Here is a 15,785-nt window from a genome sequence, read left to right as displayed (position 1 = left end):
TTATGCACAAACAATGAATCATGGAACACTACATCTAAAACTAATGATGTAATGTATGGGGATAATATAAGAATAAAAAAATTTAAAAAAAAAAGTGTTCTGTGTAATAAACAGACCCCGTCAGACATACATTTTTACCTAACATTACTGTTGTACATATATAGAACAGAAAGCAAAAACAAATAAATGGAAGGAGGTATTTTTCTAGAGTCTAGCTCTTCTGAATTGTTTTGTAGATGAAGGTCATCAGCGTTTGTAGTTTTCCACATTGTCACGTTCCATATCAATGAGAGGATTGATGATGTAGCATTTCTTAAAAGAATGCTCCATTATTGGATCTGGATTTTTCTTCCAAACTGCTATCATCTTTTTTCGGAACTTTGATAGGTGTGTGCAGGCACAGCCAATGCCCCTCATTTAAATATTTAAAAATGCACATCTTAGAGTCAATGGAATATGATACTATGTTTCCTGCAGACCATGCTAAAAAATCAACTACCCACGAATTTAAGTATTTTATAATATTTTAGTTATTCCAGGCACCTACGTCTAATCTCAGATGCTAGCTTGCTATGGATCATTAGTATACATTTATGTTGCTTTACTTACATTTCTCTGTTTGTTGAATGCTTATGATACATCAAGTACTGATCTAGATTCTTGGCATGTGTTAATTCGCCAAGGAAGCAGCATATTGTCATTGTCCCATTATATCAATAAGGAAACTGAGATTTAGAGTTTAAATACTTTTTTCAGTCCCATTGCTTCCTATTTGGCAAAGGCAGGATTTGACTTCAACCTCTTGGACACCAACATCCATTCTGCTAACTACTTTGCTATATTACCATCCACATAAACACACACATTGGCAGTGTTAGAACTGGTAACTGATGTTAATGATCCTTATTATGTGCTATGTACACTATTTTTACTTCCCTTAGCCTTCCCTCTGCCTGCACTGGGTATATAAAGTACCATGAACATGGATTTTTATTGACTCCTCTCCCCAAAGCCAAATATTAACAGTAACCCTTCAGGGACTGATCTGCTTGTAATGGGCCAATATTTCTTGCAGCCTGGCAATGCATCACTCCTATGGCTGTCTTGCTTTAAAGGTTTCTGGGGGAATTGTCTATAAAAATGACCACAGAATTGGCCATATCACAGGACTCTTACAAGCCATAGGTCCCGGCATGCCTATTTTACCACTGATCAGAAAATTTCATCCTGGCAATCATTCTATAGGAAATTAATGCTGCTGCCTTCACATGTTTATGGCCCACCATATGAAAGGAAAGAATATGTGTCATTGTTGTATGTTGTGCCTGAAGCTGCCCAGTATAGTAATGCTTAGGTAATTGTGCTGCTTTTAAAAAGAAGGAAAAATAATCTCAGAGGCACTCTGACCTCATTTTATAAACTGGAGGTCAGTGGCACTAATGTTGAGCAATACTCCTAAACCTCATGCCGTGCAAGTAACTAATCCAAGAATCACTTAAAAATAAAGTGAAGCAGCTTTTTTAATGTCAGGTCATGGATTTGGGGAACCTTCGTTTAAAGATTCTTCCCATGGAACCTTGAGACAGTGCCTTTTAACAAATCCGTCCAGGTGTTTGGAAATAAGAGGATCCCTGTAATTTCTAGAACTCAAGAGCCACACTTTGTTGGAGAACAGTCCGTTTCATCTGAAAAGGTTTGCGAGACACTGTGAACTAACGCACTGGGCGAGATGTTCATGTGATTCTTCCTATCTTCTCAGGTCTCACCATCTGGGGCCACCGTCTTCCCAGCTCCCCAGAGGGGAAATGATTCTTGATTCGCCCAAACAACTCTTATTCGGTCCCTATCTGCAATCCAACCTTGAGTTCTACTTCTACTCCTTAATCTGTCTACTTCTCTCCAACCCAAGTGTCATTCCTTCCAGTCCTTCCAGTCGTGTCCATGGCCCACCTGGACAGCGGCCTCAGCCTCAGCTTAATCTCACTGACCTGTCTTCCTCCAGTCCTGCTGTTGATAAAGCACAAAGTCTAGTCTCTTCACTCCCTGGATTAAACTCTTTGATGGCTTCCTGTGGTTCTTGAGATGAAGCCCCTAGTTTGTCATATAGCTTACAAGGCCCCTCATGATGAGGCCCCCATGGACTTCTCTCCCCTTCCCCCCACCCTCCCCCTGCCCACCCCCATTTCTCTGCTTTGGTCAAATGGAACAACTTTCAACAACTTAGTTGTCCTACCTGCAGCCCCTCACACATGGGATTTCTCTGCCTGAAATATCCTGCCCTTTCAAGTCCAAAGTTAGATTTTACATCCTTTTAGGGTGACTTCGCCCATGTACGGGCTAGTTTCATGCCCTCTGCCCTCTGCTCTTGTACTTCATGATTATCCTCTCAGTTAATTCTATAATTACCCCCTTACTTACCTTTTTCACCAACTATGAATTCCTTGAGAGCAGAAACAGTTTCTTGTTCCCTGTCGTATATCAGGGCAGTGGTTTCCATACTGTGTATAGCCCTGGTGGTACAAAGGACAATGTGAAGCAGTGTAAAGATGTTCTTTTTAAAACTTAAATATTGTTCCACATTTTTAATGTTGATCTTCTCTTTATAACAAATGGTGTTTTTTTTCTCTATTATGGACACTGGATGCACAGAAGTGGATTAACTGAGATCCTTGTTCCATGACACAGTCATCGTGAGTCCGTGCATGGACCCACTTATATTTATTTTGCTCCTTTATATCATAACAAGCATCTCCAAATTCACTATGCAAAGCAAAAGTCATGGTAGCTGACATTTACCCAAATGGTAAACTCATTCTGTTCTACATCCTTCCACCTGACCCTGCATGCTATCATCACTGTTCTCTTGCTTTCTATTTGAATAGTTTAATTGGCTCCGTGTTTCTAAACTTATTTTTCTTACACTGGTTGTTTTTAACTTTGGAAAAAGGATACCATGCGAACACAATATCTGGGGACTTTTTTCACCTAATGTCATTTTGATGAGAGTCATGTTTATCGTACTGCTGTATGTTGCTGCAGTTCATTTAGTTTGACTGCTATATTATGTTCCTCTGATGAATCTGCCACAGTTTAAGTATCCATCCGCCCACTGACAGGCATTTGGGTTGTCTCCTCACTTTTGCCATTGTGCACAGCCATGCTCTGAATATTAGAGTGCGTGTCACCTATTGGACATTGCAAGCATTTCACTGGAGTAGAACTTCTGGGCCACAGAGTATGTGAATCTTTAACCCCAGGAGATAAGGCCAAACTAGAATTCAATGAAATGGCACCAATTTACACTCCTACCCATATTTATGAAATCCTATGGACCCGAATCCTCTCCGGTACTTGGTATTGTCGACCTTTTTCATTTTGGTCACTCAAATACCAGTAAAATGCTATCTTGTGTAATCTTGAATTGCATTTCCCTCATTATTAATAATACTGAACATTTCTTCATGCATCTATTGTACGTAAGTGTTTTCTCTGAAAATGCTTATTCTTGGTTTTTGCCCATTTTTCTGTCGGATTGTTTGTGTTATTTGTATTGATTTCTAGGCATTTTAACATATTTTGATACTAATTCTTTGTAGATTATGTGTGCTTGTTGCAGAAGTTGGTAACTTATCTTTATAATATCTTTAAGGTATCCTAATGAATAAAGGTTGATAATGTACCATACACATGACGTTCAACAGTATCAAAGTAGACTTCTGGATAACATGAAATTACCCAGTTTCGTAGCTGATAAAATAGGTTGTGGCAGAGGTTTTACTCTGTATTTGAGCTCTCTGGGAACTAGAAACTACTACTCTCTACATTTCCATAAGGGCTTAGGCACTCAGCCAGCACTTGCTGGAATGAACTGAAATGCTTTGTGGAAACAGGCACATTAATAAGAACATTTACCCTCTGAGTTGTTTAAACAGATGGCTTGTTTTTGAAAGACCAAAAAAGAAAAAAATGTAAAGGAAACTAAAGAATGGGATTGATCTCTAGTTGATCCCCATGGTTGTGGGGAAACGGTGTTTTTGGCAGGCTGCCTCACATGGTCACACGGGCCATTTCCTCCTTTTCTAAGACTGTATTTTGGGGATGACTTGATATTTTGGGTATAGGTAATTTTTACTGACTCATCTGAAAGAGAGTTTTGCGTATATTGCAAAAAAAATCTCTTTGGAGCTAAAGAAAGGAAAGAAAGTAAAATTAAATGCTCCTCCTTCTTAAAAAGCCCTCTATGACTTAAAAATCTCCCCGGCCCACGAATAGACCTACCTATCTCTTTTTCTTTTTCATTCCTTAGCTCTCACACAGGCACAAAGCAAGACATATCAACATGGCCACTTTGATATATAAGCATAATGTAAAATGTTAATTTTTAATGTGCTTCTTTTTACCTAAAATATGGAGTCAACCAACCTGTCTGAGGCTCTTCCTGTGCTTCTCACCCACCCTATACCTAGCATACCTAGCACTCCCATATCCACTTCCCATGAGGGCCAAGGCAGCCCCAGGAATAATTTGGGCCTGCGTGATGCAGTGAGGAAGTCTGTTTTATACCTTACTTGGCAATGTTTCTCAATATGAAAATTCAGTGGTGTATTTTTAAATTTTCAAGTATTTATAGTATATTTCATAATCCAGAAGACTCCATATTCACATACATGTAGGATGGGGAGTACCATGACACACATCTCTATGTACCCATCATCCAGGCTGAGTAACAAAACTTCTCCAGTCCTATTGCAACTCCGCATATCATTCCTCTCTCTCCTCATTGATTTATTTATTGAAAAATATTTTTTTGCATGACTGTTATGGGTCAAGCACTGTTCTAGTTACTGAAAAACATTAAAATAAAAAAACCGGGCACCTGGGTGGCTCAGTCGGTTAAGCGTCTGTCTTCAGCTCAGGTCGTGATCCCAGGGTCCTGGGATCGAGCCCCATGTCAGGCTCCCTGTTCAGCGGGGAGTCTGCTTCTCCCTTTCCCTCTGCCTGCCACTTCCCCTGCTTATTCCCTGTCTCTCTCCCTCTGACAAATAAATAAATAAAATCTTTAAAAAAAATAAAATTTAATAAAAAAACGACAAAAAGCCCTGACTTGCCGCGCTTACATTTTATAAAAGGAAAGTACTGTTTTGAATTTTGTATTCATCATTCCCTTTTTCCCCCTCATAGTTTTCCTATATGTATGTGAATCTCTAAACAATATATTAGTTTACTATCTTCTAAGCCTTGCTTTTTTCATTTAATCTTTTTGTGCATGAAATGCTAGTTCATTCACTTTCACTATTTGTGGACTTTTAATATGTGATTATACTTCACATTTTCCTGTTTGTGGATATTTGGATTGTCTTAAGATTTTTGCTTTTGCAAACAAAGCTACTTAGAAATGGTATCCTATAACACATGTTTTTGTATCTGGATTCCTTTGCTTAATATTATGTTTATGAGATTAATTTCTACCATGTGTAGCAATAATTCATTACTGTTTGTTGTTGTATAGTTTTCTACTCTATGTACCTACCCAATTTATTTATAATTCTGTATTTCAACATTTAAGTTATTTCTACTATTTGTTTAATGACATGTTTGCATGTTTTTTTAAGCATGTTTTTGTGTTGAGTATTACTGGATCTTAAGATGCGTATAGCATCTGCCCAATTTTGTAGATTCTGCCAAATGATTATATCCAAGGTTGTTCTACAGTTTGCATTTACACAGCAGTGTATGAGAGTAACCATTGTGGTGACTGTGTATCATACTCTGCTTTTAATGTCCATTTACCTGATGATGAGTGAAGATGAGCACTTTTGCAAAAGTTTGTAGGTTGCTTCATATATTTTATCAAGTAGCAATTTAACACTTTTGCCTACTTTCTCTATTTGAAAAAAGTATATACACAAAAACATATAAAAGATAGGATCACTGATATATCATTAAATAGAAATGGCAATAATAGCCAAAATTATTTTACTCCCAATCTCAAAGATAAAAATTCAACATTTCGCTTAAATATGACACTATAGGTTTTAAAAAGTGACTTATCATATTTTTAAAAATCTATTTTCATGGGAAAGATTGACTTTTAGGTTTACTTTCCTATAATATCCTTGTAAGTTTTTGGTATTAAGATTATGCTGGCCTCAAAAATACCTTGGAAAATGATACCTCTCCATTCTGGATATTTTCTTCTGGCCCATCTGCCCCTTTATTAATTCTCTCTTCTAACCTTCAGTATCTAATCTTCTATTAAGCCCATTGATTTGGGTTCTTAAATTCAGTTACTGTGTTTTAAAATTCTCCAATTTCCAGTTGATCCCTTTGTATAATATTGAGTTTTCCACCAAAATTCTCCACCTCATTATTTAATATTTTAACATGATAATTTTGATTACTTTAATATCCATGTCTGATAGCAAAAATGTCTGGATATCTTATGGGTCTGTTTCTACTATTTGTTATTTTCTATTAGTTATTAGTCAATTCTTGTCTTTTTGTATGTCTCATTATTTTTGTTTGAGTGCTAAACATTGATACCGAAAACTGGAAATAACTTGAGGTTCTCATTTGTCCCTTTAATAGTAGCAAATTCCCTAAGGAGAAAAGCAGTTCAGGTTACAGGCCCACCTTTTTGGGATTCCACCCTCTCTCAAATCCTAGAATTACAAGTTCTTACTGTATCGGTATTGTCTTGTTAATGCTTTCAAAGAAATTTTTAAAGAAATTTTGTCAAGGGGTGCCTGGGTGGCTTAGTCGGTTAAGCATCTGCCTTTGGCTCAAGTCATGGTCCTGGGACCCTGGAATTGAACCCTGCATCAGGCTCCCTGCTCAGTGGGGAGCCTGCTTCTCCCTCTGCCTCTGTCTCTCCCCTCCGCTCATGCTCATTCTTGCTCTTCTCTCACATAGATGGATAAAGTCTTTAAAAAAAAAAAAAAAGAAATTAATTTTGTCAAGCTTGTCTAATTACTATCAGAGGAGAGATTGTCTAAAATAAACTAATATGCTATTGTCAGAAGTAGCAATATCTTGTAGTATCTTTTAATTTGCATTTTCCATATTTCACATGAGTTGTTGAACACTTTCAGAAGCTGAGTTACTAGTGTTTTCACTCATGCAAATTTTTCTATTTAATGATTAGTTTCTTCTTAATGATCTATAGAAATTCTGTATGTCATCTAGATTTTTATTTTTGTTATTACATGAATTTTAAATTATTTCTAATTCTAATTTTTCTTTTTATTTATTTTGATTAACTCGTATTTTTTAATATGGACATATTCATCAATCTGTTCTCTTTTGCTTTGTGCCTTTTATCTTATTTAGGAAATCCTTCCCCATCTGAATGTCACAAAAATATTCTCCTGCATTTTTTTCCTAATCATATTAAAGTTTTTCTTTTAATTTCTATCTTTAATCTATCTGCTATTTATGTTAGTGTTTGGAGTGAAGTAGGGATTCAATTTTACTTTTTCATATGGGTAGGAATTCATCCCAGGACCATTTATTGAGACAAAGCACTTTCATTTCAGAACAACTTGTTTCAGGGACCTATGCTCCAAGTATGGGAAGTCCCTGTTATCTTAGTATTTATTATCTGTGTCCCTGAAAGGACCAATCTCTTTAAAAGCTAGTCTTCCCTCAAACAACCCTCTGACTTCATTTTAGCTTCTCTCCTCTTGTTGTGTCAATAGTATTTGTTAGTCAGTATCTCATAGGTTGTTAGCTGTTTTTAAAATCCCCAAAATACAGTGCCAAAACAATGAAAACAAATGGTAAAGTAAAATTACAAATCTTGCAAAAGACGTGGGATCTTATAAACTGAGCATACTTGCTTTAATCATCCCCCAATGACAGATAGGGATATGGCAGAATTAGTGACAAAAGAACAGAACATAAGCAAGCGAGGTAACACTATAGATGCTTTAAAAGAAAATGACTTTAACATCAAAACTTAGGGAGTGATCCTTGAGAAAAATGTATAAAGACCATGTATATCATTGCAAATTGATCTTTATGAGTGCAATGCAAAAGTAAAATTAACAATGTCTTATAGCTCAATTTTTTTGAAGTACAGTTGGCACACACTGTTAGTTTCAGGTGCACAGCATAGTGATTGGACAATTCTATACATGATGAAATGCTCACCACAATAAGTGTAATTGCCATCTATCACCATAGAAAGTTATTACAATATTATTAACTATATTTCCGATGGTGTATTTTTCATTCCCATTACTTATTTATTATATAATTGGAAGTTTGTACCTCTTAATCCCCTTCAGCTTTTTTGCCTATGCCCTCATCCCCTTTATCCTCCTGGGAATCACCAGTTTGTTCTCTGTATTTATGAGTCTGTTTCTGTTTTGCTTGTTCATTTGTTTTTTTAGACTCCAAATATAAATAAAATTATATGGTATATTTTTTTCTCTGTCTGACTTATTTTACTTAGCATAATACCTTCTAGGTCCATCCAAGTTGTTATAAATGGCAAGATTTCATTCTTTTTATGGCTGAGTAATATTCCATTTTATGTATGTGTATATATATATATGTATATATATATAAAATGTCTTCTTTATCCATTTATCTATTGATAGATACTGGATTGCTTCCATTTCTTGGGTATTGTAAATAATGCTGTGATGAACATAAGGTTGCATATATCTTTTTGAATTAGTGTTTTCATTTCTTCTTCTTTTTTTTTTTTTTTTTTTGGTTAATACCCAGAAATAGAATTACTGGATCATATGGTATTTCTATTTTTAACTTTCTGAGGAACCTCCATACTGTTTTCCATAGCACCTGCATCAATTTATCTTTCAAGCAACATTCCACAAGGGTTCCCTTTTTTCCACATCCTCATCAACACTTCTTATTTCTTGCCTTTTTCATACTAGCCATTCTGACTATTGTCAGATGTTGAACATCTTTTCATGTGTCTGTTTGCGATCTGTATGTCTTCTTTGGAAAAATGTCTATTCAGATCTGCCCATTTTTAAATCAGATTATTACTATTATTACTATTATTTTTGATGTTGAATTATGTGAATTCTTTATATATCTTGGATATTAACCTCTTATCAAATATATCATTTACAAATATCTTCTCTGTAACTTGGCTTTTTGTTTTGGTGATGATTTCCTTTGCTCTGCAAAAGCTTTTTAGTGTGATATAGTTCCAACTGTTTATTTTTGCTATTATTTCCCTTGCCTGAGGAGACAAGTGCAGAAAAATATTGCTAAGGCTGATGTCCAAGGGTTTACTGCCTATGTTCTCTTTTATGAATTTTATGGTTTCAGGTCTTACATTTAGGTCTGTGATCCATTTTGAGTTTATTTTTGTGAATGGTGTAAGAAAGTGGCACAGTTTTATTCTTTTGCACATAGCTGCCCAATATAGCTCAATTTTTAAGGAATTACACACACACACACATGCGCACACAAGTAACAGCACTAATTCTTCTTTGATTGTTCTAAGACTATCATAGTTGGAAGTATGACCTAAAATATCTTAAACATAAAATAAGATTGTTTCAGGGCGCCTGGGTGGCTCAGATGGTTAAGCGTCTGCCTTCAGCTCAGGTCATGATCCCAGCGTCCTGGGATCGAGTCCCGCATCGGGCTCCCTGCTCCTTGGGAGCCTGCTTCTCCCCCTGCCTCTCTCTCTCTCTCTCTCTGTCTCTCATGAATAAATAAATAAAATCTTTAAAAAAAAAAATAAGATTGTTTCATAAGTTATATTGTAGTTTTGTTCGTTTACAAAAGATATACCTTATCTGTGTTGTGGGCAAACATTACATTAGTTTCAGGTGTATGATACAGTAATTTGATAATTCTATACACTACACTATGCTCGCCACCGTGAGTGTAGTTACCATCTGTCACATTATTTCAATATTATTGACTATATTCCCTATGATGTACTTTCCATCCTTGAGTTATATTTTTCAAGATAAAATCCCAATCAAAACTTCACTGTTATTTGTTACAAAATTGTGACTCAGGATAATGAACAATAAACTAGATGAGGAGAGTAGGAGGTCTTCAAACCACATCACTGACACGAACCACTTCTCATTGGACTTATTTCATAGGACAAGTATAAATGATTATCAGAGCCAGTAGTAGGGTCAGGTGACTGAGGTGCCGGGGGCAAGATATTCAAGAAAGTATTAGCGCTTAGGGCCATATACCAGTGCAAAAGCTGATCTGAAATCTATTGCCATACTTTAGTTTTGCCTATTCTAGGACTTGAGAAAAAAAATCACGCAGTATGTTCTCTTTTGTGTTTGTTTTCTTTCACTCAGTTGCTTTTGAGATTAATCCATGTTGTGAGTATGCATAGTTTATTCCCCTTTATTGCTCGGTATTCTGTTTTATAAATTTTCATTTTATAAATATACCTTTTTATATTTTATACTAAACCTTTTTATATAACATTTTATAAATATACCCAGTATGCTTAGCCATTCATGTTTTGCTGGGCATTGGAGTTGTTTCCAGTTATTGCCTACTATGAATAAAGCTGTTGTGACATTCATGTCTGAGTCTTTTTGTGGGCATATATTTCCATTTCTCTTGGATAAATGCCTAAGAGTGAAATTACTGAATTATATGGTATTTGTTTAACTTCACAAAAAACTGCAAAACGTTTTCCCAAAAAGTTGTACCATTTTACACAACTCTCTGCAATGTATGAGAGCTTCTGCAACTCCATATGCTCACCAATACTTGGTATTATTAGTCACTTTAATTTTAGCTATCCTATTGCTGTGAAGTTGCATCTCACTGTGCTTTGATGTGCAGTCTCCCGAAGACTAATATGATATTAAATGTCTTTTCATGTGTGTATTAACTGTATATCTCCTTTTCTAAAGTGCCTTTTTAGGTCTTTTGCCAATTTTTAATCGAATTGTTTGTCATTTAATTATTGAGTTTAAGAGCACTTTATATATTCTGAATTAAATATTTTGAATACAAAAGCTCCGTCAGATTGTCAGATTCAGGTATTGATAGTATTATCCCCCAATCTGTGCCTTGCCTTTTGGTTTTCCTATAGGTGTCCTTTGATGAACAAAAAGTTTTAATTTTGATAAAGTCCAATTTATCTTTTCCTTCATATATGTTTAGTCTAAGAGATCTTTGCCCACCCCAAAGTTGCAAATTTTTCTCCTGTATTTTATTTTAGAATTATTATAGTTTGGCTTTTACACTTAAAACTAAAGTCTATTTTGAATTAATTTTGATTTATGGCATGAGTAGACATCAATATTCATTTTTAATATGAACGTTCAGTTGTTCCTACATCATTTATTTAAAACAACCTTTCTTTCCCATTTAATTACTTCATACCTTTCCAAAATTCAGTTGGCCATAGGTCGTGTGTGTCAGTTTCTAGACTCTCTTCTGTTCCACTGCTCTATATGTCAATACTTTTGTCAATACCACATTATTGTGATTACTGGAGCTTTATAATAAGTTTTGAAAAACAGATAGTGTAACTCTTCCAACTTTGTTCCTTTTCAAAATTGTTTTGGCTACTATAGATCATTTACGTTTCTGTATAAATTTAGAATTGTCCTTTCGATTTCTATAAAAACATTTGTTGGGATTTTGACGCCAATGAATCCATAAACAAATTTGATAGAAGTGACATCTTAGCAATACTGAGCCTACCAATCAATGAACATGATATATCTCTCTCAGTAGTGTTTAGTGTTTTTCACTGTAGTTTTGTTGAACATCTTTCATTAGGCTTATTCCTAGATATTGCAATTGTTTTTGATGTTATCAATTTACTTTTTTAAAATAACTCTTTTATTTTGGAAGAGTTTTAGATGCACAGAAAAAAATGTGAAGCTAGAACAGAGAATTTCTGTAAACACCACACCCAGTTTCCCCTATTATTAGCATCTTATTTTAGTATGGTACATTTGTCACAATTAGTGAAGCAAGAGTGACGTATTATTATTAACTAAAACTCATACTTTATTCAGAGTTCCTTCGTTTTAACCTAGGGTTCATTTTCGCTTCCAGGATCTCATCAAGGATACCATATTACATTTAGTCATCATGTCTCCTTAGATTCTTCTTGGCTCTGATAGTGTCTATTTATTTTTTATTTTGTTCATGATGTTAGGTTTTCTTTCTCCAAAATGGTAGGTATTTTGGATATTCACATGCAAATGAGTGAAGTTGGATCCCTACTTCACACCATGTACAAACATTAACTGAAACTGCATATCATTGACCTAAATACATCAGCTAAAACCATAAAATTCTTAGAGGAAAACATTGAGATAAATATTCATAACCTTGGATTTGGACATGAATTCTTAGATATGACACAGCAACAAAAGTAAAAATAGATAAATTGCACTTCCTTAAAATTAAAAGTCTTTGTACGTCAAAGGGAATTACCAAGAAAAAAAAGACAACTTACAGAATAGAGTAAAATACTTGCAAATCATGTATCTCATAAGGGTATAGTATCCAAAATATATAAAGAGTCTTTATAACTCAACAACAAAAAGGCCAACAAACCAATTTTAAAACAGGCAAATTATATGAACAGACATTTCCCCAAAGAAGATATAACCAAAGAAGAAATGGCCAAAAAGTATGCAAAAAGATGCTCCACATCACTAGTCATGAGAGAAATGCAAACAAAATTCACAGTGAGGCACCACTTCACACTGACTATAATGGCTATCATGAAAACATGGAAAATGACAAGAGTTGGCAAGAATGTGTAGGAATTGAAACCCTCATCCATTATTGGTGGGAATTTAAAGTGGTTCAGCCAATTTGGAAAACAGTCTGGCGTTTCCTCAAAAAGTTAAATGTAGAATTATTATATGATCAACAACTCCACTCCTAGATATATACCCTGAAGAGTTGAAAACAAGTACTCAAACAACTCCATGTAGAATTGAAAACAAGTACTCAAACAACTCCATATCCATAGCAGCACTATCCACAATTGTCAAAATGTAGAAAAAGCCCAAATGTCCATTAATGGATAAACAAAATGTGGTATGTACATTCAGTTGAATGTTATTCAGCCTTATAAAAGGGAAATCTCCAACATGCTACAACCTAGACAACCTTGAAAACTTTATGCTGAGTGAAAAAGGCCAGACACAAAAGGTCACATGTTGTATGATTCCACTTATATAGAAAAATCCACAGAGACAGAACACAGATTGGTGGTTATCAGAGGGCAGGGTTTAGGAAGGTGGTGAGCAACTTGTTAACAGGAATGTTTTCCTTTCAGGTGATAAAAAGGTTTTGGAACTTGACAGAATTTGCACAACATTGTAAATGTACTAAACGCCTATGAATTTTTCACTTTTCAATGATTGATTTTATGTTATGTGAATTACACCTCAGTAAAAAAAAAAAAAAGAGAGAGAGACTTAAAAAAATGTTAGGAATATGTCTCTATTTAATCACTGCTATGTCTCCAGCTACTTTGAGAGTATCTGGCATGCAGTAGGTGCTCAATAAATATCACTGACTAAATGAAAAACAACACCTACATTTTCAGCCCAGAAATTGCCTTTCATAGCTGTAGCTGGGGGAAAAAATGTCTGAATGTGCCACCAAAAAGAACTTCTGAACCCATATATATAGCTCCAGTAGAAATTCACCAGCAACAATCTCTTCAAAATATAGAAGACAGACCCAGATTCTGGTAAATAGCATTCTCTACCCTCTGTCATCCTTACTTTTTCTATAAAGCTGAAATGGCTGACTATGGCTAACCATGACCCTGGTATCCCCTGCCTCCCTCACCAGTGTACCCCAACAAAAGTAAACTTTATTCACTGTGTTTACCCAACTACATACTGTAAAAAACCAGTATGTGCAGCAAGGCTGAGCTTTTATGTAAGCCACTTTGAGTGCTGTGGATTAGCTTTGCCAAGAATGACAGGAACAAAATAAGGCAGAAGACAGCAAGATAGGTATTCAAAATATGTAAAGATAAATACAGCAAGAGTCTTAATTCACCTCTGTTGTTTTTGTTGTTGTTATTCAGCATTTATGATATATTGGGCACTCTCAATCATATTTTTAATATATTATATAACTGAATTTTCACCCCGGTATTATTTTTAGATGTGGAAACTCAGGCTCATAGAAGTGATGTAAGTGCTCTAGGGTCATGCAAGAAGGGGCAGAGCAAGTATTTGAACTTAGACACTCGAGGACTGAGGGTTGGCTGCATTCTTGTTTTTGCCACTGTGCTTCTCCACAAAGTGGAGTTCATGCTAACTAGCAGCCCCACTGCTCATATACTACTGGTTCTTTTTTTTTTAATTATTATTTAAGATTTTATTTATTTATTTTAGAGATGGAGTGAAGGGAGGAGCAGCAGGAGAGGGACAAGCAGACTCTGTACTGAGCACAGAGCCTGATGCGGGGCTCAATCCCATGACCCTGAGATCAAGACCTGAGCCAAAATCAAGAGTCAGGCGATTAACCAAGACGCCCAGGTGCTCCACACTACTTGTTCTTTGATCAGAGCAGGAAAAGACTTCAAGTTTAAACAAGTCTCAGGAAGGTCTCTGATTGCATTAGCATGGGTCACATGACACGCTCCAGGCCAGGGGTCAGCGTACTATGGTTGGAGACTATCATTTCCCAAAAGAAAGGACGGACTACCTAGGGCATCCAAAACAGACAAAACATTCCAGCATCTCCTATAAACTTCAGGCCATAGTTTAAAAGTCACCTGCCAAATAACATCCATTAAAAAAACAATACAACAAGCATAAAAGGGAGACACTCAGTCTCTTGGTCAGTACTAGTGTAAGGAAGGGGCTCAGATCTGTCAGCAGGCAGTGTGATGTGATGGGCTAAAAGTCAGGATGAGGTGGTTCTAAGTCCTGCTTAGCCTCTCTCTCTCTCTCTCTCCATCCTCAGGTAAGCCCCACCTGAGCCTTGATTTTCTACCTATAAAAGCAGCACTTGTCAAAAATAGTTCTCGGGCGCCTGGGTGGCTCAGCTGGTTAAGCGACTGCCTTCGGCTCAGGTCATGATCCTGGAGTCCCTGGATCGAGTCCCGCATTGGGCTACCTGCTCAGCGGGGAGCCTGCTTCTCCCTCTGACCCTCCCCCCTCTCATGTGCTCTCTCTCTCTCATTCTCTGTCTCAAATAAATAAATAAATAAAAATCTTAAAAAAAAAAATAGTTCTCAAAGGCCCAACTCTAGGTAGCTATGATTTTCTTGTTCTAATCTCGAATTTTGGAAAAACATTCCTAGGTAGCCATGTACAGGACAAGAGAAGCATTTTATTGCTATTTTCAATCCAAATACCTCTTTTCTAATCTTTGTTTGGCCTTGGAGTACTGCTTTTGCTTCTAGGACTATAAATCCTCTAGTTTGAAGGTCTGACTTTCACAGTGATCATGAAGAACGTGTACATTCTGTGCAATGCCCAGCTTAACCCAGCTAGAACTTTACAGAGGGGAAAATGAAAGAGTGAGTCATTACTCAGAGACTTGAACCTATAAAATGGAAACCAGAATAAAAATACGACTAGCTTTTCCTGGGTCAATATAACTTTAAAATAGTGGAAATTTGGTGAATGTGCATTTCATTTGATTGGTGTAGATGGGAGCTTCTTAACCTTTTACAATCCATGTCCCCTTTTGATAATCCTAAATATCCCACAGCAAACCCCAGAATTCCTGAAACACAACCTTGGCTGGGGGATGGGGCTTAACTCTCCCTTCTTCTCCCCATGAAGAGTCCCAGAAACTCAGAATATAGA

The 15,785-nt window shown here is 36.1% G+C and overlaps 2 long non-coding RNA genes across 2 annotated transcripts in view; both read right to left on the bottom strand.

Annotated features, from left to right (window-relative positions):
• The window catches only part of LOC145716792 (uncharacterized), a 412,414-nt gene that overhangs the window by 47,126 nt on the left and 349,503 nt on the right, over positions 1–15,785 (bottom strand). The window lies entirely within an intron of this gene.
• The window catches only part of LOC145716773 (uncharacterized), a 115,582-nt gene that overhangs the window by 17,102 nt on the left and 82,695 nt on the right, over positions 1–15,785 (bottom strand). Inside the window, exon 2 of the long non-coding RNA XR_014139658.1 lies at positions 2,419–2,510. This is a non-coding gene — a long non-coding RNA (uncharacterized LOC145716773). The remainder of the gene's footprint in view (positions 1–2,418; positions 2,511–15,785) is intronic.

The sequence above is a fragment of the Leptonychotes weddellii genome, chromosome 1, assembly GCF_054177405.1.
Source record: "Leptonychotes weddellii isolate Sample4059 chromosome 1, ASM5417740v2, whole genome shotgun sequence".
NCBI lineage: Eukaryota > Metazoa > Chordata > Mammalia > Carnivora > Phocidae > Leptonychotes > Leptonychotes weddellii.
This window is presented reverse-complemented; position numbering and strand designations above follow the sequence as displayed.